This window comes from Lethenteron reissneri, chromosome 65 (genome assembly GCF_015708825.2).
Source record: "Lethenteron reissneri isolate LAM-NWPU_2019-01 chromosome 65, ASM1570882v1, whole genome shotgun sequence".
NCBI classification, from domain to species: domain Eukaryota; kingdom Metazoa; phylum Chordata; class Hyperoartia; order Petromyzontiformes; family Petromyzontidae; genus Lethenteron; species Lethenteron reissneri.
In genome coordinates, this window is record NC_083843.1 from 413,547 (window position 1) to 438,455 (window position 24,909).

At 49.1% G+C, this 24,909-nt stretch overlaps 1 pseudogene; it reads left to right on the forward strand.

Moving 5' to 3' along the window:
- The window catches only part of LOC133359736 (E3 ubiquitin/ISG15 ligase TRIM25-like), a 55,514-nt pseudogene extending 31,995 nt beyond the window's left edge, over positions 1-23,519 (forward strand).
- Positions 23,520-24,909: the final 1,390 nt, after the last annotated feature.

The window sequence follows — 24,909 nt, forward strand, 5'->3', positions numbered from 1 at the left end:
ATTATTTTTTTTTTAAGAATTATTCTGCCAACATAGATAATATCGTTTTTTTTAATAGACGCGGCCACGTGGGAACGAACACGCCCCCACACTTCCACAGAGGCCCCCACACTACCACAGATGTGCGCACACCTCATTTCAAAGGAAAGAGGACATGAAAGGGGGGGCAATAAGGTAATAAAAACTCCCCTAAATTCACACAAGAGGAACAAGGGAGGGGGGGAATGGCAGGCGGGGGGTTGCAGGGCCGGGCACCATGGAAGAAGAGATAATTATATTCTTAACAAAGAAACAGCATTGACGACAAAAAGCACAGATGGGTCTTTGAACCATGTTAAATACACAAGTTACCAACTTAACCATAAAGATTAAGCAAACAGTATCCATCCTCACTCCAATTGAAAACCAGACGACAGTCTGCACCAGAATCGCGACCTATCATTGTTAATTAAATACTGACATTATTTACCTTTAAAGAATATCTACACGGCCGGGCCGAAGCATCAAAGAATAATTATGGCATCTATTTCGCTCCAAAACAAAATTCCTAGCCGGGATATCAGATCAAATAATCACAAGAAGTCAAATAATAAGTACGGAATTAAAGTAGAAGAGAAATCAAGGGCGGAGAAGGCTCTCAAAATTAACCAAACACAACACCCATGGGAAGCGAGCAACACGGCCGCCTTTGTCTTTCCGAGAGGACCTCCACACACAGGCACCAAGCCAGGAAATGACACCCATAAAGGTTGGGGCAAGGGCTCAAAGGAAATTAACACACGCCTTCGAATAAATAAGCGCATGCGCCGGGTGCTCCCACCGTGGAAACAACCGCCTTTGTCTCCCCACAACACGGACAGCAAAAATTGCACACGCGAGGAAATAACATTTCCATGAGAGATCGGGTCACGATGAAACATCGTGAACACGGTTTCGGCATAACTGTGCAGATGGAACAAAGCAGCAAATAAGTTGCATTTCAACTTCCAAACCAAAACAACTTAAGCTGTGTGAGACAAAAGATATGATCCCCGAGCAAGGGAGAGAATAATTAAGCTCGCTTAACGCGTAGGTTTTCGCGACAAATATTATTCAGTAACAAAACATGGATTCGAATGTTTTTTTTTTATAACTCGACGCGAATCATCGGTCTGGCTAATGGATAACTTCTGAAGCAGCCGACACGAGGCCCCCACCCCCACCCCTTTCTTCCAGAACGACACACACAGCTGTGTCTTCAAAGCTAATAAACACACGGACAAACACGCACGCGAAACACACGGACAAACACGCACGCGAAACACACGGATGGACACACACACGGACGCAGATGGTCCACCCCCACAGGAAGGTTTTATGACACAGCCTTTGAACAACTCGGGAAGCCGAGTGGAATTTTCCGATATAAACCGAAGGAAAATCCATACAAAGACAGATCTCGTACGGGCTTCGGCTCCAACACAGACCATCCGGGCCACGAGGGCCACCTCGTCGCCAGGGCTTTGGCTCCACCACAGTTCGTCCGGGCTACGGCCTACATCTCATCTCGTCTCCGGGCTAAGGCCCCACCAGAGTTCTCCAGGGCGACAGCCATCTCTCCTCGTCGCCGCCAACGAAGAAGCTCCTGTCATCTATAAGGACGAGGCTCGTGGAGTGGCGACGTGCGTTGCCTTGACGTGCATTGCCTTGACGTGCATCGCCGAGGTGTTCGCCTGCCGCACACGAGTGAACGAGCCAGCTCCCTTGCCGCCACCACGCACGTGCTCGCCCGACCACGCAAGCGAGCGCAGCCGCGCCGTCAACCTTCGTACGTGCTCAGCGAGGGAGGAGTCTGAAGCAGCCGACCACCACAGCGCGACAGCCAGGGGACCCTTCTCCGAAAGTCGTTCGTACCCACAACTTCCCTCACGTAGGAACACACGCGCTCGCGTCGACGCCCAACCCCCTTTGAGACTATCCATTTCGTCCCTACCATCATATCAACCCTACACAATTATCGAAAGACTGATTATCAACTACATGAACCATCAGCTGGCCACGAGGAATCGTGGCCCATCGAGTGATTAAGAGTCCGTCGGTGATAAGAGTGAGGTTGTTTACCGTGCCTTTCCCTTGTTCCGCTCATCACATAGGCGATCAATAGACTCGTCGAGGCAAACTCAACCTCTCGAAATCCTCATTACGAATCGACCGAACACAGAGAGAGAATATCTTGTCAAACCAGTTTCCTTTGTCCCAGAGTCTCGCCGAAGAATTAATTAAAACAGAGCCAGATTCGCTCTCGCGCCCACACGCCCTCACCCACCATTGTATCAAACATTCCGTTAAAATGATTTTTATACTTGCCGATGAATCTATTGACATATACCTTCGCCTCTTGGGTATAATAAGTGCTATATTACCGCCATAGGAAGTGTGTCATGCTTGTTCAAACTCGGCCAGTCGCCGATTGTGATCGATACATGGGCGAACTAATGAGATGCCTGGTAGGAAAAGTAGAGGTTACAATTGATAGAAGTGTTTTTAGTCATTCAGTTCGTTAAATGCATAAGTGTTTATTCATTCATTTTAGTCAAATGCATAATCTCGTAATTGCATAAGAGTTTTGGTTATTCATATTAGTTAATGCATAATATCGCAAATGCATAAGAATGTTTAGTTATTCAATTTAGCTAAATGCATAAGTGTTTATTCATTCATTGAAGTCAAATGCATAAGAGTTTTCGTTATTCATATTGCATAATTGCATAATTTCGCAACTGCATAAGTTTTTGTCGTTCATATTAGTTAATTGCATAATCTTGCCCATGAATTATTGACGCATGTTTGACCTGCATGATAGAATGTCACGTGCTTGTTAGAATAAAATTGTTATCACAGAAGCATATCGAGTGTTCCTTCCAAGTCCATGCAAAACTGTCTTATTCTTGACAGCTGTATCCTGTGATGAGATCTGAAACTGGTGACCTAAAAATAATAAACACACTAAGATAATCAGCAAATGTTTAATCGATGATAATCGTGTTATCCTGATTGATATAACCCTGGATAAACGAAACCGAGCCTAATTATCACAACTGCACACATTAACATAACCGCAAGCATCCGCATAAATTACTACGATTATCATAATTTATGCATATCATTACACGCATTATCATAATTTATGCATGTTAATACAAACACTATCATAATTAATGCGATTTGCGCATTTTTCGGAAAATTATTAATTTTTATTATTTTCATCAAAATTTCATAACCCGATACATACAACATAATGGGTGGCGTCGTCCGGGATCTCTCGCAGACAGTGTTTTGCATGGATGATGGAATGAATCACTTCGTGTTAACCAGAATATCGGGATCGAACATTGCATGGTAATTGTGAACGGGCGGAAAACAAAAAACGCCCTCTAAGGTTAAAACCCAGAATAGCAGGTTAAAACAGAGACAGTGGAATTAAGATAATATCGTATCAAACCAATTGCATCCTGTGATAAATGGTGTTAGAGGTACGCACTCTGAATCGGAAAATAACAGATAGCTCGAGTCAAATTGACTACACTCTGTGAGATAATTGTTTTATATGCACTCTGAAAGGGAATGTCAAAGTAATTCCCGCCACACTTTTGAGATGCTGGGATTAAGAATAATTTTTGAATGGGTTACAGGATACTGGGAACTCGTATTAAAACGTACCGACCAATCTGTTACAAAGCAGTACAGTCAGAGAGACATATGGGAAGGAAGCTATATCGATAACACGAACACACCTCGAGGGAAATTAAGTGACTGGATAAGATGTAACAAAGGCGAACACGATGCAAAAACTGCAGAGAAGGCAGGACAGGACTCATGCCTTCCCACACAGGCATACAGACAGGGATTGTGGAATGAGGAAAATTGTGGAAAGGAAACGGGAGAGAAATCGTCTCTAATAAACGAGGAGAAATGTCCTCACACCCTCGAGAGGGAGGAGAACTCAAAGCTCGCGACACCAGCGAAACTCACAGACGTTGATCCACAGAATAAATATGGAAGTAACATTAAATCACACTCTTGGGTACGTGGACAGAGTCCAGGGTCTAATCGCACAAAAATTATGGATGTCGAACAAAAAATCCTTGACAAAGGGAAACCCTCACAATTCGAGAGAGGGAGGAAAAATGTTAAAGTAAAGTCAACAGGACATGCTCCACTAAGGGCAGAGGCAAAAACTGAAGGGAAATGGCAACACGCCCGACACAGCACAGACCAAAGTGACAGATTGCCTGATGATAACTTGTTTGATGATGACGCTGTCGGCGATCAACTTTCGGAATACCTATTCACCAGTAAAACCCTTAAATTGATGGACAAGGCTCTAGTCAGAATTCCCGATTTTGACCCCCACAATAAGACTATGGATATCCACACACATATCGCAACAGTAGAAGAGAAGGCAATGATTAGAGGGCTGAGGAGACGAGATGAAAAAGCGAGTTTGTTGAAACGGACCTTACATAAATAATCTATTCCATGGGTAAAGTCACTACCACACAAGGTTAGAAATGATTTTAAACAACTGAGCCTGGCAGTGATTCGGAAGTTTGGAGAATATTCGACACTCACTGAGGGGTTTTATGCTGTAAAATCGATGACCCAGGGCATGGACCAAGATCCACGTGACTACCTCGTCCAATTTAAAAGAGCATATTACGCAGGCGATGTGAATCAATACCACGAAGGAGATAAAATGTTCAAAATTATGTTTTTTGAATCCTTGAGCCCAGAGATTACAGAAAGGGTGAGAATAGTTTTGAATCCAGAAACCGCATCCTTACGCCGCATAGAGAGCAAGGCGTACATGGCATGGTTATACAGAGCTAAGAATCATAATTCGGATCCAGAACACAGGGAGAGGGATGAGGAACCCAGCCTCTCAGAGAGGAATAAAAATCACCGAGCAGTCCCACCATGCAGGACGGAGCAAAAACGCACGCACACATGGCAAAATAACCCAGAGAGAGGTTGGCACGAGAATGAGAGCGGCACAAAGCCGAACATTCAGGAGAATCGCAGGAGGGAGAGGTTCAGAACAGAACCATATCAACACCCCATGCCACGACACACACAAGATCAAAATTACCCACAAAGATGGCGAGGTAACAATCCAGGAAAAATTTGGCACCCAAATGGGAGAAATACTTGGCCAAAAATGTACGAGAATCGCAGGAGGGAGAGGTTCAGAGCAGAACCATATCAACACCCCATCCCACGACACACGCAAGGTTCAAATTACGCACAGAGATTGGAAGATAACCACCTAGCGGGAAGGTGTTACACAGACCGCGGAGGTATGGATGCGAACATTCAGGAGAATCGCAGGATGGGAGGTCAAACACAATCGATCCAATTCCGACCAATTCCTCCACCGGCTATACCAAGAGGGAATAGAGGAATAACACAGAATGCGGTCCAAATACGTGATGAACCATCCACAGTGAGTGCGAGCGAGCGGCCAACACGCGCCCCACCCGCCGAGGTGTTAAACCCTGAGCAGGCTGCAAGTGACAGGGCTGAATTGAAGTGTGATCGGACGGTGGATAGCAGACAGCAGAGACAAAGAGAGAACACAGAGACACGCCCTGAGGAGCGCAGGCGTGAGCCTTTGAATGGAAAATATCCAAGGGAAACCAAAAATTACGTGGATCGGAGTGCTAAAATGGAGACGAATGTCCATGACGTATCGGGAATGGTGTTGAAATCCAACACACTCGTAAAAACAAAGAGGGCAACATTACGAGGGACAGAATTAAATCGACACACTGACTCGGCAAATGTGCATGTAATCGCAGAGAGAGCGAATGCCTCGAACCAAGTGTCAAAGTGGGTCGTGTGCGCGAATTCTGGTTACGTGCAGCACAATTTTTCACCACACACTCCCACGACGCGAGAGAGTGAGAGAGGAAACTACAAAAACGAACCCGAAAACCGTGATCAAATTATCAAAGTGATAAGTGGTAAACCAGGCAACATGAGGAAGGTAACGCATAAATGCGTTCGAAACCGCTACCTAGCGTTTCCCAGGATTTAACAAAACAAAAATGAATGTTCGTCAGAGTTATGATGTATGAGAACCGATGTAACGCAATATCGATGTTAACGTGTTGTTATTTTCTTTGCTTAATTCAAATGTAACCAGGATTTAACAAAAACAAAAATGAATATTCGCCGTAGTTATGAGGGATGAGAACCGATGTAACGCAATATCGATGTTTTAACGTGTTGTTATTTTCTTTGCTTAATTCAAATGTAACCAGGTTAAGATTGTAATACGTGCACGCGCGTCGTAAGAAATAACCGCCGAGAGTAAGGGCGGCGGATGGGATTCATGACATAAAAAGGGGGCATTACTTTGTTTGAAAATTCGCCAGTGGCCAAATCGACCCCTGATAATTTTCAAACGGGCGGACTGTTGTGTATGTACCGCCTTTTTATTTTTTTAAATATTATTTTTTTTTTAAGAATTATTCTGCCAACATAGATAATATCGTTTTTTTAATAGACGCGGCCACGTGGGAACGAACACGCCCCCACACGTCCACAGAGGCCCCCACACTACCACAGATGTGCGCACACCTCATTTCAAAGGAAAGAGGACATGAAAGGGGGGGCAATAAGGTAATAAAAACTCCCCTAAATTCACACAAGAGGAACAAGGGAGGGGGGGAATGGCAGGCGGGGGGTTGCAGGGCCGGGCACCATGGAGGAAGAGATAATTATATTCTTAACAAAGAAACAGCATTGACGACAAAAAGCACAGATGGGTCTTTGAACCATGTTAAATACACAAGTTACCAACTTAACCATAAAGATTAAGCAAACAGTATCCATCCTCACTCCAATTGAAAACCAGACGACAGTCTGCACCAGAATCGCGACCCATCATTGTTAATTAAATACTGACATTATTTACCTTTAAAGAATATCTACACGGCCGGGCCGAAGCATCAAAGAATAATTATGGCATCTATTTCGCTCCAAAACAAAATTCCTAGCCGGGATATCAGATCAAATAATCACAAGAAGTCAAATAATAAGTACGGAATTAAAGTAGAAGAGAAATCAAGGGCGGAGAAGGCTCTCAAAATTAACCAAACACAACACCCATGGGAAGCGAGCAACACGGCCGCCTTTGTCTTTCCGAGAGGACCTCCACACACAGGCACCAAGCCAGGAAATGACACCCATAAAGGTTGGGGCAAGGGCTCAAAGGAAATTAACACACGCCTTCGAATAAATAAGCGCATGCGCCGGGTGCTCCCACCGTGGAAACAACCGCCTTTGTCTCCCCACAACACGGACAGCAAAAATTGCACACGCGAGGAAATAACATTTCCATGAGAGATCGGGTCACGATGAAACATCGTGAACACGGTTTCGGCATAACTGTGCAGATGGAACAAAGCAGCAAATAAGTTGCATTTCAACTTCCAAACCAAAACAACTTAAGCTGTGTGAGACAAAAGATATGATCCCCGAGCAAGGGAGAGAATAATTAAGCTCGCTTAACGCGTAGGTTTTCGCGACAAATATTATTCAGTAACAAAACATGGATTCGAATGTTTTTTTTTTATAACTCGACGCGAATCATCGGTCTGGCTAATGGATAACTTCTGAAGCAGCCGACACGAGGCCCCCACCCCCACCCCTTTCTTCCCGAACGACACACACAGCTGTGTCTTCAAAGCTAATAAACACACGGACAAACACGCACGCGAAACACACGGACAAACACGCACGCGAAACACACGGATGGACACACACACGGACGCAGATGGTCCACCCCCACAGGAAGGTTTTATGACACAGCCTTTGAACAACTCGGGAAGCCGAGTGGAATTTTCCGATATAAACCGAAGGAAAATCCATACAAATGTAATGCGGGCGTAAATGGGTGGGGCGGATATGACGATCCGAGAGGGAGGAGTCAGGGTGACGTGGGGGAGAAGTTATAGGGGGGAGACAGGAAGCTATCTGGGGCAGTCGGGGGAGTGAAGGGTGGTGAACACGTTGGGTGGTCGCCGTGCCTCAGCCTGGTGGCTGAGGGGCTCATGACGGCGCCAGCCAGCGGGGTGGAAGAGAGAGTGGAGGATTGAGGTAGGAAATGGCGAGATAGCCATAAAGGCCACGAAGGGCTGACGTTGGGAGGTGGCGAGATCGCCACGCACGGAGGAACAGGGAGCAGAGATGGAGCTGCTGGGGGAGCAGCCAGAGGGCTGTACCAAGAGCCTGCAGCGGAGCTGCAGGAGCGTGGAAGGCTACGGGAGCGAAGGCAGATGTGGGGCTGCCAGGGAGAGAGTCTCAGGAGGAGTGCCGTGTGGGAAGGAGAACGCGAACCCCAAATAAAGGACACGAAGACAGAAAGAAGTGTTCGAGACCTTTTTATTACACTGGAGTCAGAAGTGAAACGGCATCTCAAAACAACTGAGAGAAAGAAGAAAAAAAAAAGAATATTCCTGCTACATCATCCGACGACGACGACCTTCCTCAGACGGTGGACCTGCCTGCGATGGAAGAGGAGATCCGTTCTGGAACGAGTACGGGTCCGGGTGAGCAAGGTGTCGCCGCGTCGGTGGACCTGTCAGCCGGAGGACGCCAACTTACGATGGAGACAGATGGTGATGCAGATGGGGACCTTGAAAATCGTGCTGGCGCGACTGTGTGAGTTCACCACGCCGAGGACGACGTCGGGGAGGCCCGGTGGTGATCCGCAGGCCTCTGCCTTTCCTGCGCTGCCAGCGCCATTGCCACGTGGCACGAAGACGCCATCTTGGGCGTGGCAGGGGAGAAACGGCGGGAAGCCGCCATCTTGTCTTCACCGCGGCGGGAGGACGCCGCCATCTTCAACATCGCGGCGGAGAGGCAGCCTTGCGCTGCCATCTGGAGGTGCCACGGGGTGAGCAGCCTGCTGTGAGCTGCTGTTTTTCGAGGGGGTGCTGCGAGGAGAAGACGCCGATGCTGCAGCTGCTGGGGCGGGAGCTTCCCGTCCTGGCTCGGGTGCGTGACAACGGAGCCGTCAAGTCGCCGAACGAGTTCTGCGAGGCGTCTCAAGTTGCCACCCTGCCGTCCTCTTCTTGCTGCAGCCCCGGGCGAGTCATAACGATACGCACCCGGCCTTAACACACACCTCACTCATCTTTCGAGGGCCGGGGGGCTATTTTGGGTTTCTCTTATGACTCGATTGTGCGGAGCGCGGTTCGGACTGTGTGTATGTGTGTGTAATAACGATGAACGCGCTATCTGCTTGTTGCTTGGTGTCAATATAAGTGTGTGCGTGTGTTGAGAATGGACGGAGAGTCTGCTGTAGTTGCTGAGTGTCAAATTGTGTGTGTGGGCTGCTGCGTGGAGTTGTTATCTTGATGGTGAAGTTAATTATTAACTTGGGAGCGTCGGGTATCTTGCGCTGTATATTGTGGGTTACCTTGTGCGATGGGCTTAATTGGGAAAAAAAAAAATATTTTTTTTGGTGTATTGTGCTGCGAGGTGCTGTGTGCGATGCGATTGTTGCAAGAGAGAGAATAATTGTGTTATTGCTGCAAAGTTACGACAGGATTAATGGTGTGTTGGTTGCCTGCAGATCTGCTTGCTATTGTTTAAATGTACGTGTGTGATCGCAATATGCTGATTGTATGTGCTGTTATACCGTTCTGTATGGTTATGGGGTGCGATGCAGTGGTTGACTATTGGAATTGAGATTGTTATTATATTGTGCGTACCTGTTGGAAATTGCTAACAAATTCGAGGGGGACCCAAATATTTGGTTGTATGGTTGTTGTGCACACGAGATTGCGTGTATATTATAGAGGGGGACCATAAAATTTGGTTGTATGGGTGTTGTGCACACGAGATTGCGTGTATATTATAGGGGTAATTGAGCTTTTTGAAAATGAGGGTGCGCGATGACGCCGTTGTGGGTGTCTCAAAGGTTAATGCTAATGGGACCGTAAATTGGCGCCAAGTGGCGTCGCGTTTTCGGTTGATCGCATGCAGCCACGAGTTGCTTGGCGAGTTGGGTTGTGTAACCAATGTGGTTGGTAAAATATTGGTTAAAAATTCCACGATATGACAGCTGTGCGCAGCAGGCTGGGGCTGTGCGTCTATCGTTGGTGGGGTTGTTATAACGTGACGGGGGATGCGTCTTGTGACCCCCAGCTAAGGGAAGCTGGGGTGCACGAATGGAGAAAACTGGCCACGTGTTCGCACGTTGGGCCGCCATTTTGCGCGCACGCGGGGTATGGCGACGATGCGCTTTGCGGAAAGGGCCGCCATTTTGAGTGCGCGCGAGATATTGCGCGAACGCGCTGGGCAAAGGGGGCCGCCATTTTGAGCGCGCGGGAAAAACCGGGGTGGGGCAAATATTCCATCTGTTATGCCTGCCATTGTTGATTGGGTGATGCACGAGTTGTGATCACTTCGGCCTATGGCTGATGGCTGACCTGACAGCCCGGAGGCGAAACCTCCGTGGTATGTCTTAAACTAATGGGCCATGTGCTCATATGGCTCGGGGAGTCATGGTTCAGTTGTGCGGTGGCAGACTGAACCTGGTGTGCCGGGGGCTCACGGGATCTGGGTTAGGGTGTTATTGTCTCTATAAGAGAACATTGCCCCGTGGGGGGAGTACAGGGGGTCTGGCATTGCTGGGGGATGAACCTTCCCTGGGCTATAAAGCATCGGACTATACGAGGCTGGTGTGTGTCCATCTCTGATGGGATAGTAAGGGAGGAGCGTGGCCGAGTTGCTGCTCATCCCCGAAATTGCACTAGCTGAGAGTATGGTCAGTGGATGTTGCTGTGGGTTGACGACCACGGTGGGGGTTAGGGCGAGTTAAACATTACCGCTGGGGAGCGTGGCTCTCTCCACGCGAGGGTGTGCGATTAGGCGTTTTGTTGGGTTGCTGAGAGTGACCGTGGGTACATGCTGTGTACGTGCGATGTCTGTGCTGGTCCTCAAGGGTGGACTGCTGGTGGGTAAGAGCAGAAAATTTTGTTGTTGTTGTTGTCACGTGTAAATAATATTGTTGTTAAAATGTAAATACTGGGGCATCCATTGCGTTATTTTGGGTATTTATGGGGAGTTTTTTTTAAGCGGGCTGGATTTACATCATCTCCACTACCCTGAGGCCGGGTGGCTGTCGTGTACGACATGCGGATGTGCGTTGTTGTGCTGTGCCTCAGGGGATTGGATTCTCCTTCTCGTCACAGATTCTTCAGCTCCCGTCGCACTGGGTGTTACCTGGTGTGCTAGCTGGATGAGGACTTGAAGGAGCAATTGAGCACCGTTCGTCGTTCTGCTCTACCACTTGCTCTTTGACATTGGACTTGAGCCGAGCGGATGGAACTGCAACATGGACACGCACTAAAACATCACATTTCTGGGTTGTGCGCGTTGGCCGTTCTTGCGTGTCAGTTGCCGTTTTTGTTCATTGTGCCATTCTTATTCTTGTTGTTGTTGTGCGGAGGACAGGCCGGTGTTCTGTTCCAGTTCCTGATACCTCCCCTTTCGTTGCTTGTGTTGTTGTTGTTATAATCTCCGTTGTGTCTGGGGGACTCCTGATTGTGATGCCTTCGCCCGCATTATTTTGTTCTGTTTCAGCCGAGGACGGCTGGGATTTTCTCTACGGGGGAGGGTAGTGTAATGCGGGCGTAAATGGGTGGGGCGGATATGACGATCCGAGAGGGAGGAGTCAGGGTGACGTGGGGGAGAAGTTATAGGGGGGAGACAGGAAGCTATCTGGGGCAGTCGGGGGAGTGAAGGGTGGTGAACACGTTGGGTGGTCGCCGTGCCTCAGCCTGGTGGCTGAGGGGCTCATGACGGCGCCAGCCAGCGGGGTGGAAGAGAGAGTGGAGGATTGAGGTAGGAAATGGCGAGATAGCCATAAAGGCCACGAAGGGCTGACGTTGGGAGGTGGCGAGATCGCCACGCACGGAGGAACAGGGAGCAGAGATGGAGCTGCTGGGGGAGCAGCCAGAGGGCTGTACCAAGAGCCTGCAGCGGAGCTGCAGGAGCGTGGAAGGCTACGGGAGCGAAGGCAGATGTGGGGCTGCCAGGGAGAGAGTCTCAGGAGGAGTGCCGTGTGGGAAGGAGAACGCGAACCCCAAATAAAGGACACGAAGACAGAAAGAAGTGTTCGAGTCCTTTTTATTACACAAAGACAGATCTCGTCCGGGCTTCGGCTCCAACACAGACCATCCGGGCCACGAGGGCCACCTCGTCGCCAGGGCTTTGGCTCCACCACAGTTCGTCCGGGCTACGGCCTACATCTCATCTCGTCTCCGGGCTAAGGCCCCACCAGAGTTCTCCAGGGCGACAGCCATCTCTCCTCGTCGCCGCCAACGAAGAAGCTCCTGTCATCTATAAGGACGAGGCTCGTGGAGTGGCGACGTGCGTTGCCTTGACGTGCATTGCCTTGACGTGCATCGCCGAGGTGTTCGCCTGCCGCACACGAGTGAACGAGCCAGCTCCCTTGCCGCCACCACGCACGTGCTCGCCCGACCACGCAAACGAGCGCAGCCGCGCCGTCAACCTTCGTACGTGCTCAGCGAGGGAGGAGTCTGAAGCAGCCGACAACCGCAGCGCGACAGCCAGGGGACCCTTCTCCGAAAGTCGTTCGTACCCACAACTTCCCTCACGTAGGAACACACGCGCTCGCGTCGACGCCCAACCCCCTTTGAGACTATACATTTCGTCCCTACCATCATATCAACCCTACACAATTATCGAAAGACGGATTATCAACTACATGAACCATCAGCTGGCCACGAGGAATCGTGGCCCATCGAGTGATTAAGAGTCCGTCGGTGATAAGAGTGAGGTTGTTTACCGTGCCTTTCCCTTGTTCCGCTCATCACATAGGCGATCAATAGACTCGTCGAGGCAAACTCAACCTCTCGAAATCCTCATTACGAATCGACCGAACACAGAGAGAGAATATCTTGTCAAACCAGTTTCCTTTGTCCCAGAGTCTCGCCGAAGAATTAATTAAAACAGAGCCAGATTCGCTCTCGCGCCCACACGCCCTCACCCACCATTGTATCAAACATTCCGTTAAAAGGATTTTTATACTTGCCGATGAATCTATTGACATATACCTTCGCCTCTTGGGTATAATAAGTGCTATATTACCGCCATAGGAAGTGTGTCATGCTTGTTCAAACTCGGCCAGTCGCCGATTGTGATCGATACATGGGCGAACTAATGAGATGCCTGGTAGGAAAAGTAGAGGTTACAATTGATAGAAGTGTTTTTAGTCATTCAGTTCGTTAAATGCATAAGTGTTTATTCATTCATTTTAGTTAAATGCATAATCTCGTAATTGCATAAGAGTTTTGGTTATTCATATTAGTTAATGCATAATATCGCAAATGCATAAGAATTTTTAGTTATTCAATTTAGCTAAATGCATAAGTGTTTATTCATTCATTTTAGTCAAATGCATAAGAGTTTTCGTTATTCATATTGCATAATTGCATAATTTCGCAACTGCATAAGTTGTTGTCGTTCATATTAGTTAATTGCAAAATCTTGCCCATGAATTATTGACGCATGTTTGACCTGCATGATAGAATGTCACGTGCTTGTTAGAATAAAATTGTTATCACAGAAGCATATCGAGTGTTCCTTCCAAGTCCATGCAAAACTGTCTTATTCTTGACAGCTGTATCCTGTGATGAGATCTGAAACTGGTGACCTAAAAATAATAAACACACTAAGATAATCAGCAAATGTTTAATCGATGATAATCGTGTTATCCTGATTGATATAACCCTGGATAAACGAAACCGAGCCTAATTATCACAACTGCACACATTAACATAACCGCAAGCATCCGCATAAATTACTACGATTATCATAATTTATGCATATCATTACACGCATTATCATAATTTATGCATGTTAATACACACACTATCATAATTAATGCGATTTGCGCATTTTTCGGAAAATTATTAATTTTTATTATTTTCATCAAAATTTCATAACCCGATACATACAACACCCTTCCCCTCTTACGACGGTCTGGGCCGGAATTAAATGAGGTCCATTAACCCCGGCCCTAGACGGTCCCAGCATAACACCCTGATCCCCAACGCCCTTAGCGAAGGGCCTACGAAGTTTCAGAGGCACTAACATTTGAGCTCCCGGCGGCACACGAACTGTTTTAACGACGAACGCCGGTACTGTTGCGAACGCCGTCCGAGCCGCAGCAGGGGAAGTCAGGAACGCCATGCGTCGCCCCGACGGAAGCTCAATGCATCCTTGGTTGATCAAAATACGAATCGGCATTTTGCCTAAGAAGTCCGTCCCCAGCAGGCACGGAACCGCCAGCGAGGAGGAAACAAAAATCGGCCCCGACAATTTGATGTCCCCGATAGAAATTTGCGCTCGAATCTGTCCCATGATGCCGAGAGAGCCCCCGTTAGCGGCATAGAATGGGACGTTAACCGGCAGTAAAGGACGGCTCTGTACAGGTAGAATATTGTAAATTAGCTCCGAAATGATTGTCGCCGATGCCCCCGTATCGACTAGGATGCGTACTTCTACCCCGTCAATGTGTCCGACCACGGCCGACGACCCCGACGACGCGGCCACCACGCGATGGGCTAACACGGACCACTGCCCGGGTTCGATTTGAGTCCCCGCAGTGATCCGTGTTGGCCCGTCGCAGCGCAACATCGGCCCCCCGTTCGTTGCGGTGCGAGAGTGTGCGACAGGTGAGTGCTTTGGCCGACTCGCCGGATCATGTTGCTGGAACTTGGGAGGAGGAGGGCCGGCGTCCTGACGAGGCGTCATCCCGCGCTGTCGAGGAGAGCGGCACCCCGAGGCGACGTGGCCCCGGACGCCGCAGTTGAAACAACGCGGGAGCGCCGTCGGAGATGATGGACGGTCGAAGCGGCTCGACCCGTCCCGGCCCGACCGTGCTCCTGTCGCCTGTTGCCGTCGGTGGTCGACGGCGTAGAGCTCTTCCGTCGGAAGGGTGGCTGCAGCCACCGCACGCCCGGCCGATGCCCTGCTGGCCTTCCGCCGCAGTGACAGAAGGTTGGCGTGGAGGAGCCGCGCAGCCTGGAGAGAAGTCATCTCCGCGTCCTCCTGTGCGACGACAGCGATGTCGAGGTCGTCTGCCAGGAGGAGGATCTTTTCCGTGACCATCGCGTCCACGCCGTCGTCGTCCATACGAGGAAAGGCCGTCTTCGCCATCGCTAGGAGGCTCGTCCGGTATGCCAGGGGCGACTCCTTTTCACCCCGCTTGTGATCGTAAAACTGCTGTCGGCATTCAGCTGAAGGTCCATAGACCCCGCCCAGCAGCTGTAGCGCCATCGGCAGCGTAGAACGCTTCTCCCTCGGCGCCGATGTGAGGGCGGCGAGCGCGTCGCCGTCGAGGAGCGCCGGCAGCGCGCAGAGAGCCTCATCGTCCGACCAGTTTGCCATTTCTTGGTGGGCGAGGAAGCGTCGCCGAAAGCCGCCCCAGTCTCCCTCCGCGCCGACAAACTCCTTAAGCGGGGACAGTCTCTGGTGTAGTGCAGCGGTTGTTGTAGAACCCCGCAGGTTGTTGTCACCACGACACGGCTGTGGCTCGGCGCGAACGGCCGATGGAATCGCCTGTCGCAGCTGCAATGACGCACCCTCCGCCGGTGATGACGCGGCAGCTCCAGCGAGGCCGATGTCGGAGCCGATGTTCAAGCTGGCCACGCCCTGAGCAGCCACCGCGTCGATGGCGAGAAATTCAAATTTCGACTCTTCTGAAATGGCGGGAAGGCGCCCCGGTCGTCGGCTCCCCTCGCCCCGTGGTGGACCACCAGCCCCCAATCGCGTGATGGTCTCCAGCGTGGCAGCAGCGGCATACAGCAGCTCCGCCAGCCTTTCGTGGGCCAGCCGTAACGCGTCTGGCTGCGGCCCCTCTTCATTCCGATGCCCCGGTAAGAAGGCGTCAGGCCCCGGCTGCACCATATCTTGTGGAGCCGTCTTGGGCTCGACGATCTCAGCAGTGTCTTCCTCCTGCGGTACTCTGGCCCGAGCTGTATTGCGCGTTTCCATGTTCGTAGTACTTCTGACTCCAGTTGAAGTACCGGTGAGGACGCTTGACACCGAGGTTGAGGCACACGTGTATTTATTTTACAAGTCGTCACGACAGGACAGCACTAGAGGGGGTATCGGCCCCCTGACCCGTATAACTGGGGATACACCACTAGCTATCCCTGACCTACCCCGAGTCCTCCACTAACGGGCTAGGGGAGGCTGTCTGGCCCGACACTGGCGAGTCGGGCTACGGTACCCGGAATCCCAGAGTGCTGACTCTGGTTCACGGGAACACGCCGCTGGCTCGGTCCTGCGCGGCCCTGACAAGGGCGGTGTCTCAGGGGAGTCCAGGGCTCTAGCTACCCGGGTCTTCAATCTTCCCTCCTTCGTTCTAATACTGAGCCCCGAGCTCTCTCTGTCATCCCCTTTTATACCCCCTCCAGGATCACAACCCCGGGCAGCCCTACCCCCAGGCTGCCCGATGCGGACGTCGTTGCGGGCACCGCCCCCGTTTACTCCCGGAGCTCCGCCCACTGTGTTTGTTCGCCGTTTGATCTTATGTACAAACAGCCCCTCCATAACAGCCCTACACATACACTGCATTTCTAGAAATGTTTAAACTGTGTTACGAGTGTGCAGTTGTTCCTACATTGGGGCGCGGTGGTGTAGTGGTTAGCATGCTGCGAACCTGGTCACATGGCTCTCCCCTCCTCTGAGTTCTGTCCAACTTGTCCCAACACACCTAAGCAGCAGCCCCATCAGCACCAGCGCTGTCTGTATCCTAATACCGCTCTGGCACTCAGCTTGGTTTCCTGTAAAATTTCTGATTTAAGATTTGGTATTTACCGCACTGTCACACAAAGTGTGTGCTGTAGATATCTCGGGGGGTTATGGTTGTCGGTTCCGTGAGAATCTATTGTTGGGAAACACTGTAGAAAACACGAGCGTGGGAGTGGGGACTCCTCAATACACCGCGCTGTGATCCAGCCACCGACCTCAAACACGGCTGTTGTGCTACCTCCTAATGACCACCTCAAACATGGGAAGTTGAACGATTGAAAAGGCAATGATTATCGCTGGGCGATCTAGGAAACCTGCCTGCAAGGATCCGGGTTAAAGACATGGGCCAGATGATGATGATAATGATGGGAGTACGAAACATCGCGTATTTGTCTACCCCATGTATAGGAGGCGTTTAGACTCGAGAAGACAGGGAGAGAGAAGAATAAGACTACGGCAGAATCACGGACACAGCAGCTCAAGGGTGAATACAGGCGCGTGCAGGTACAGAGAGACACACAGATACGTGCAGGTACAGAGAGACACACAGACATGTGCAGTTCATAGAGACACACAAACGTGCGCAGGTACGGAGGGACACACAGACACGTGCAGGTACAGAGAGACACACAGACACGTGCAGGTACAGAGACACACAGTCACGTGCAGATATAAACAAACACGCAAACAATACGGGTACTTAGCATTTGGCATGAGTGCCCATGAATATCCTCACTAAATCTCCTCCTTTCATGCATTTCATTACTCGACGTTCTCAAAAATTAAGTCACCCACCTCTTTGTATGGAGTTATGAGACGTGGCTGTATCAAAGTCCTTTATGAAGTCACATCGCACTCTGTTGTGTTGCGTTTCAAGAGCGCGTCATCGTATCTCTAAGTAGGAGTCTCTGCGTGGGACCAAGGCGCGGATCAGCCGAGAGTTTGAGCGCCGGAGGAAGCAGCTGAGAGAGGAGGAGAGGGAGGCGCTGAAGCACGTGGATGAGGAGGGTCGCTCCGTGCTGTCCCGCATCCAGGCGGACATCGCTCGCTACGAGAGCAGAGCACGCGGCCTGGAGCAAGAGATCAACCAGCTGCTCGCCGCCCTCGCCGTGCAGGACCCGCTCTCCTTCCTGCAGGTAGCACCACCTCCATTCACTCGCCGTGGTGGCTAGGATATGTTAACTACCTCGCCTGGTATGCAGGAGATCGTGGGTTTGACCCCGACCCTGACGATGCCTGCTGTAAATATAGCGTTGCGTTTTTCTCTTTCTCTCCCCATGGTCCCGTAGATTTTTCTCCGGGTTCTCTGATTTTTTATTCCACATTTATAATCAACATCACACATTCAGAGTATTAGGCAGCCACTATAAATTCCCACGTGATAAGCCACTTCGTTGAGCTGTTATTTGTGATAGCCAGGTTGCTTATGAAAAAGAGCGACATTGTTCAGTGGGCCTTACCTGATAAAATGTTAAAAAGTTAAGTTTATTCAGAGTTCAATACATCAGTTGTTGCGCGTCATTAAACCATTCGTGTAGGTGATGGACTAGACCTGTTTAGCGTGGTTTTGTCATGTTTAGACGTCAGTCCGTGTCCAGTTAAACGAACCCTGTTTTTCACCATTATCGGTGTGCAGGTATTTGCTAATTCCCTGATGTCGCACTCCGCTGTAAATAGCAGGGGAGTGTGTGGATGCGGGGCATCTGTTTATAATGTCAATGTTAATGTGAAATGCGGGTTTGTGTTTTTCAGGATCCCCTGCATGAGAGTCTCAGGTCAGTACCAACCCAGACTGAAACTCGAGCTCTGTCTGCCACCTGGTGGACAAATCAGCGAACGGTCGTGATGTGATTTAAAAAAAAAAACATTATGCAATTGTATCCCATATAGTCTATTGTATCCCGTACAGGCAGTCCTCGGGTTACGCACGTAATTTGTTCCTGAGACTCGTTCGTAAGTCGAACGGTTCGTAAATCGGAGAATAATAATGCACCGTATTTAAATGCCGACACGGTTATAAAATGTGTTACGGTTCAACAAGAGGGAAGCATTGTTAAGCTCATAATAAAGAAGAAATGTTGTACATTTGCATCTAACAATTAAAAAACCTCTATAGTAAATTAAACATAAAATAAAATAATATAAATAGAAAACAAAATTTATGTTCAATTGATGCTAGCCTGTCGTCGGAAGGGGGGCAATGAGTCACCACAACAAACGGGGCACGCATGCACACACAAAGACAAAGACACCCCAACGACAACAATCCCCCGTGTAGCCTTAACATGATGCTTGGGGCATGTTCTCTCAGAGAGCAGTGCCTAAGATTGCCGCCACTGTGGCACACGAGGGGGTGGGTGGCCAGCGTCACGGCCCACTGCTTTTATCTCCCCGGTGGCGATGTTCACACCCCACACCAGGTGTTGTGTTGGCTGTGAGCAAGAAACGAACTCACGTCGCCGCGTTCGTAGCACAGCGCACTCACCGTTACACTAACCGTTCCCCACACCAATATCAATACCCGCCATTCACCACTAAGTGATGGTGACGTGACCATGGCACCTTTGCCAGGCCAAGTGCACTTTGAGGCCACGTGAAATCTACAAGACTCGCTGACAGGAGGTCTCGGGACAGACCCAGGTGCCATGGGTTGGCTGACTTAGATTACTGGTAGATGCACCAGCTGTACCCCCACACTTTCACACACACAATGTTCACACACACACACACAATGTCCGTACACACGCAAACACTCCCAGCACGAGGCCGACTCATTCCATCTGGTGGAGGATTGCTTCTCTGACCAAAATAGTTATGCAGTTCAGTTTGCAACTGCGAGTTTGCACTTTCAATCAATGTTTATTTTATTTTATGGAAGCTGGTTTGTATGTACGGGCATTCGCAAGTCGAGGGCTGCCTGCATTGTCCATGTGTAGAGAGACATGGACCCTCATTATACTGTGGGCCTCGTGCTGTGTGTTCAGAGTGACATGAACCTTCATTAGACTCTGTATGTGCCCTGTGCTATGAGTGCAGAAAGAGCTCCGTCTCTCAGGAGACTCAGGATGACCCAGCCCCTGACTCCAGCCGCCTGAATCTTTGCAAAAGTAATCTCAGTGAGAGACATCCGAACGAATCTCCTGGCTGTTGTGTGTAAGTCTCTCTGCTTCACTCATAGCTGCAGCCCCATTCGCTACAAACACAAGATCAGCACCACGAGGCGGGCCTGTGTCGTGTGTTTAAGCCAGGCGAGAGTGCACAGGCACTTGCCAACTTGGGAGGGGGAGACCTGTTGTGGATTCAGCGAGAAACGCGGTCACCGAAGTGATAACAAAGAGAGCCTCCGTGTATCAAGAGGTACATCACACAGCGGGAAGAGTGTTCTTTGAGAGCAGCATGGTGACAGTCTAAGATAGGGGTCGAAGGACAAAATAAGAATAATATAATTTTACGTTTGAATCAGGTATAAAATAAGACAACTATATGTCAAAAGTCGCCACAATGCATGAGGTGAACACGAGACGGTGGTGACCTTGATAATTAACATCACTAAGCGGTCCCTCAAGGAGAGCCGAAGGTTGCAGACCGCTGGTCTAGGTAAATCAATCGCCGTGCAGTGTCTTTGCGTTGAATGTCGACACCGGTGACCGTAGGGCACCCTCAGGCGGGCACCCATTCTGTCACGCGGGGTGGAGTGGGGAGGAGAGGAGGGTGACGGTGCTGGTTGCCGAGTTGGACTCAGGGCTGATGTGAGCCGACCACGTTTCGCCCTGCAGGTGTTCTAAACAAGGTACTGTTATATGAATAGATTTACCCTTTCTGGCAATAAAACAGTTGTGTTTAGATGATAAAATACCAAAATGAAACCTTTTGCAAGGAATCATGTCTGAATTAACCACATATACTTGTGGTGAACATGCAAAAAAACGATTCTATTTTGATACTGGCAAGGGAGGTCCCATGATGTAGCTGCTCACCCCGAGCTCTCAATGCCCTGATAGTGGCATTGTCCTTGTGCTGTTCGCCTATTGGGCGTTGTCCTCTGGTCTAACACTGTTTGAAACGAGGCTCTAAAGAAAGCTGTCTCTGGTGTGAACCAATCAGTTTCAAAGACAATGCATCATATACTACCAGAGCATTTTTTTGTTTGCATGTTCACCACAAATGCAGTTAATGCAGACACGATTCCTTGCAAAAGGTTTCAGTTTGGTGTTTTAACATCTTAACACAAATGTTTTATTGCCAGAAAAGGTGAAACCTATTCTAATATTTGATACTGGCAAGGGAGGTCCCATGAAGGTAGAGCGATTATTGTAGGGGCACAACTCTCACAGAGCAGAGTGTGTGGAGTCAGAGAGGATTGGGATTAACAACTGAAATATAAAGGGCGGGGTGGAGAGTGAATGCAATAGAATCATCATCACCCAGGCAGCCTTCACAGCCAGTAATTATTATCACCTTGCCGACTTCAAGACGTGCATTAATTATCAATTGCAACTCTAAATGGGCTATTTATTACTAGATGCTGGACCACAATTCTTAAAATGATGCCCAGAGCTTAGAGAGGTGGGCGCCACGGTGGGGAGATGTTCACTACCTCGCCTGACATACAGGAGGTCGTGGGTTCGATTCCAACCCTACCAATCCCTGCTGTATATTCGGAGTCTGCATCTCTCTCCCTCTCTCCAGGTGGTGGTGGCGTGAGTTTTTCTCTCGGTCTTCCGGGTTTTCCCTCCATTTAGAATCAACATCACACGTTTAGAGCATGATAAGCCATTTCGTTGAGCTGTCATTTGTGGCCAGGACACTGAGAAAAAATGAACTAAATAGCTCAGTGGGCCTTACCTGGTAAAATAAAAATATTTTAAAGTTTTTTCAATTAATTTATGAAAGGATGCTCAGAGGCCCACACTGCAGCAGAGCTGTAAGGAGCTGTAGGAGTGACTAGACTCAGTGTAGTCACACACCAAGATGGTGAAGTGCACGCTCCAGTACAAGCACTGTTGTTAACACCATGGTGGCGATGTAGATGTTAACTACCTCGCCTGCTACACAGAATGTCGTCGGCTCAATCCCCACCCTAATGCCTGCTGTCTATTTGAAGTCTGCATGTTCTCTCCGTGGTTGAGTGGATATTTATCCTAGTCCACGAGGTTTTCTGTCCACATTTAGAAAAATGTGTTTAGAGTTAGTAATTGTGTATGTGTACTAGCAATGTATGTGTACACACATACTAATGAATGCTAACATGTATACACAACCAATAACGAATGTTAGTATGTGTACCACAGATACTGAAGAATGTTCATATGTGTACACTAATACGAACGAATTTTAGTATGTGTACACTAATATTAACGAATATTAGTATTGTACACTAATACTAACGAATATTAGTATGTGTACACTAATACTAACTAATATTAGTTTGTGTACACTAATACTAACGAATATTAGTATCTGTACACTAATACTAACTAATATTAGTATGTGTACACTAATACTAACTAATATTAGTATGTGTACACTAACACTAACTAATATTAGTGTGTGTACACTAATACTAACGAAAATTAGTATGTGTACACTAATACTAACTAATATTAGAATGTGTACACTAATACTAACTAATTTTAGTATGTGTAAACTAATACTAACTAATATTATTGTGTACACTAACTAATATTAGTATGTGTACACTAATACTAACGAATATTAGTTTGTGTACACTAATACTAACTAATATTAGTGTGTGTACACTAATACTAACGAATATTAGTGCGTGTACACTAATGCTAACTAATATTAGTATCTGTACACTAATACTAACTAATGTTAGTATGTGTACACTAATACTAACTAATATTAGTATGTGTACACTAATACTAACTAATATTAGTTTGTGTACACTAACACTAACTAATATTAGTTTGTGTACACTAATACTCACCACAGATGGACGCTCACCGACTCTGGACACAAACTCAGCCTACGACCGCCTCCAGATTTATTCGGATCTCAGGACGGCGACGCGGAGCAATGTCTCCCAGGGTCGCCCCCATCACCCACACCGCTTTGATGTCTATAACCAAGCCCTGTGCTCTGAGAGCTTCTCGTCGGGTCAGCACTACTGGGAGGTGGACGTGGGGAGCGCGAGGCGGTGTCAGGTTGGAGTCGCGTACGGGACGATCCCACGGAGAGGGCTTGGTGCTGAGTGCCTCCTGGGAGTGAGCGACGTCTCCTGGTGTCTACAGAAACATGACGACAGCTTCTCAGTGCTGCATGTCGGGGTAGAGACCTCATTGTCGGTGCCGGAGCCTCCGCGGAGAGTCGGGGTCCATCTGTACTGGGACGCGGGCCTGCTGTCGTTTTACAGCGCTGACTCCATGGCGCTGTTGCACTCGTTTAATAAAACCTTCACTCAGCCCCTACACCCTGGGCTGGGGGTGTGGGATGATGATGACTCAGTGAGGATCGTGGATCTGAGTGGTGCGTCCTGAGAGAGGTGAACGTGAACAGCACAGAGGGCAGACGCCATCACGACGCACGGCGCTCGCCACCCTCGTCACCGCCACGCGCAGCGCCACGCCCGTGACTGGCTGGTGGCTGTCGGTGGCTAAGGGCTGCGTGGCTCTCCATCACAACGGGGGGGCTGAGCGTAAACAATCCTCACAATCTACATAGGGGGGGGGGGGTGATAAAATAAGTACCGCTCTGTGTGGGTGTGTGAAGCCAACGTTGGTGTATTCACCCTGCCAAAAGAGTGTGACTGTAGTGTACGGGTGCAGTGATTAGCAATGGTAAACTGGGATGTGTTTATACACTGGCGGTGTCATGGTTTGTGGGAGAGATACAACAAAAATAGTAATATTAATTATAAAAAGTATAAATGTACGCGTATGACAGTGGAATTGTAATGCTTGTATCGTTGATTCTACAATAAAAATACAGAACACAAACAACAACAACAATGTAGTTGTGTGCAGCGCCCTTCTTGCTCACTGCATCCCGCAACGCCGTTCATTAATTACACACGAGGAGCAAATCCTCTACACAGCCACTGCCAAGCAAATTCAATCTACAAATTAATAACAACAATGTCCGAGCTGTTCAAATTGTCTGCTGCTTCTGCGTAATGGACTTGGTGACGTCACCACGCACGCTCCTCCAACGTGGTGACGTCACCACGCACACTCACAAACCGGTGACATCACCACGCACGCTGCCCCACCGCGGTGACGTCATAACGCACACTGCCCCAACGCAGTGACGTCACCACGTCATCCCTCTCACTCCCCCCCACGCGCCACCGAAAGCCACGGCCTCCCCTCACCACTGCACCATCTGTGAAGAAAAAGAGCTTCACAGATGCTGTACATACACAGAGAGACTTATATGCAAACAGATTACACACAAATTCCGCCGTATAGCCTCAGTAGATCGTGTGGACAAGTCCCGTTAGCGTAGCGAGTAGCAGCAGTGCCTAGGGAGGCCGTGACGGCTCACGAGTTGGTGGCTGTCAGCACCACAGCCGTCTTGCTTCGCCTCTGCCCAGCAGCGATGTTCACCACACACTGCACCAGGCAGGATGCATTTGGTGTTGAGTCGACCTAGGGGAGGCCCAGGGCCGCTTCAGGTCATTGCCAACACTGCTGCTGCTAGTGGTCGTGTACAGATGGGACACAGAGGGCTTTATACAGAAACACAAAAGTGTATATATAGTGTAAAGTACTACACAGAGGCATACAGACTAGAGACACGCAGACTAGACACACGCAGACTAGAGACACAGAGTAGAGACACACAGATTAATGTACGGGAGTATACAGATGGGACATAGACGGCTTGATACAAGCGGTGAGTGAAAGAGAGACAGACCGCAGGCCCGTGTGTGAGTGAGTGTGAGTGAGTGTGTGAGTCCGGCAAAACAACCCCATACCTCCTCGCGGTGCCGGACGGGCAACACTGTCGTGGAGAGTGCTATGGGGGGAGGGCCAATGCCCATTGGCCTCTCCCCTCATGGCGTCTGTGACCACCACAGTGGCTAAAGGGGGGCTCTGGACGGGTGCG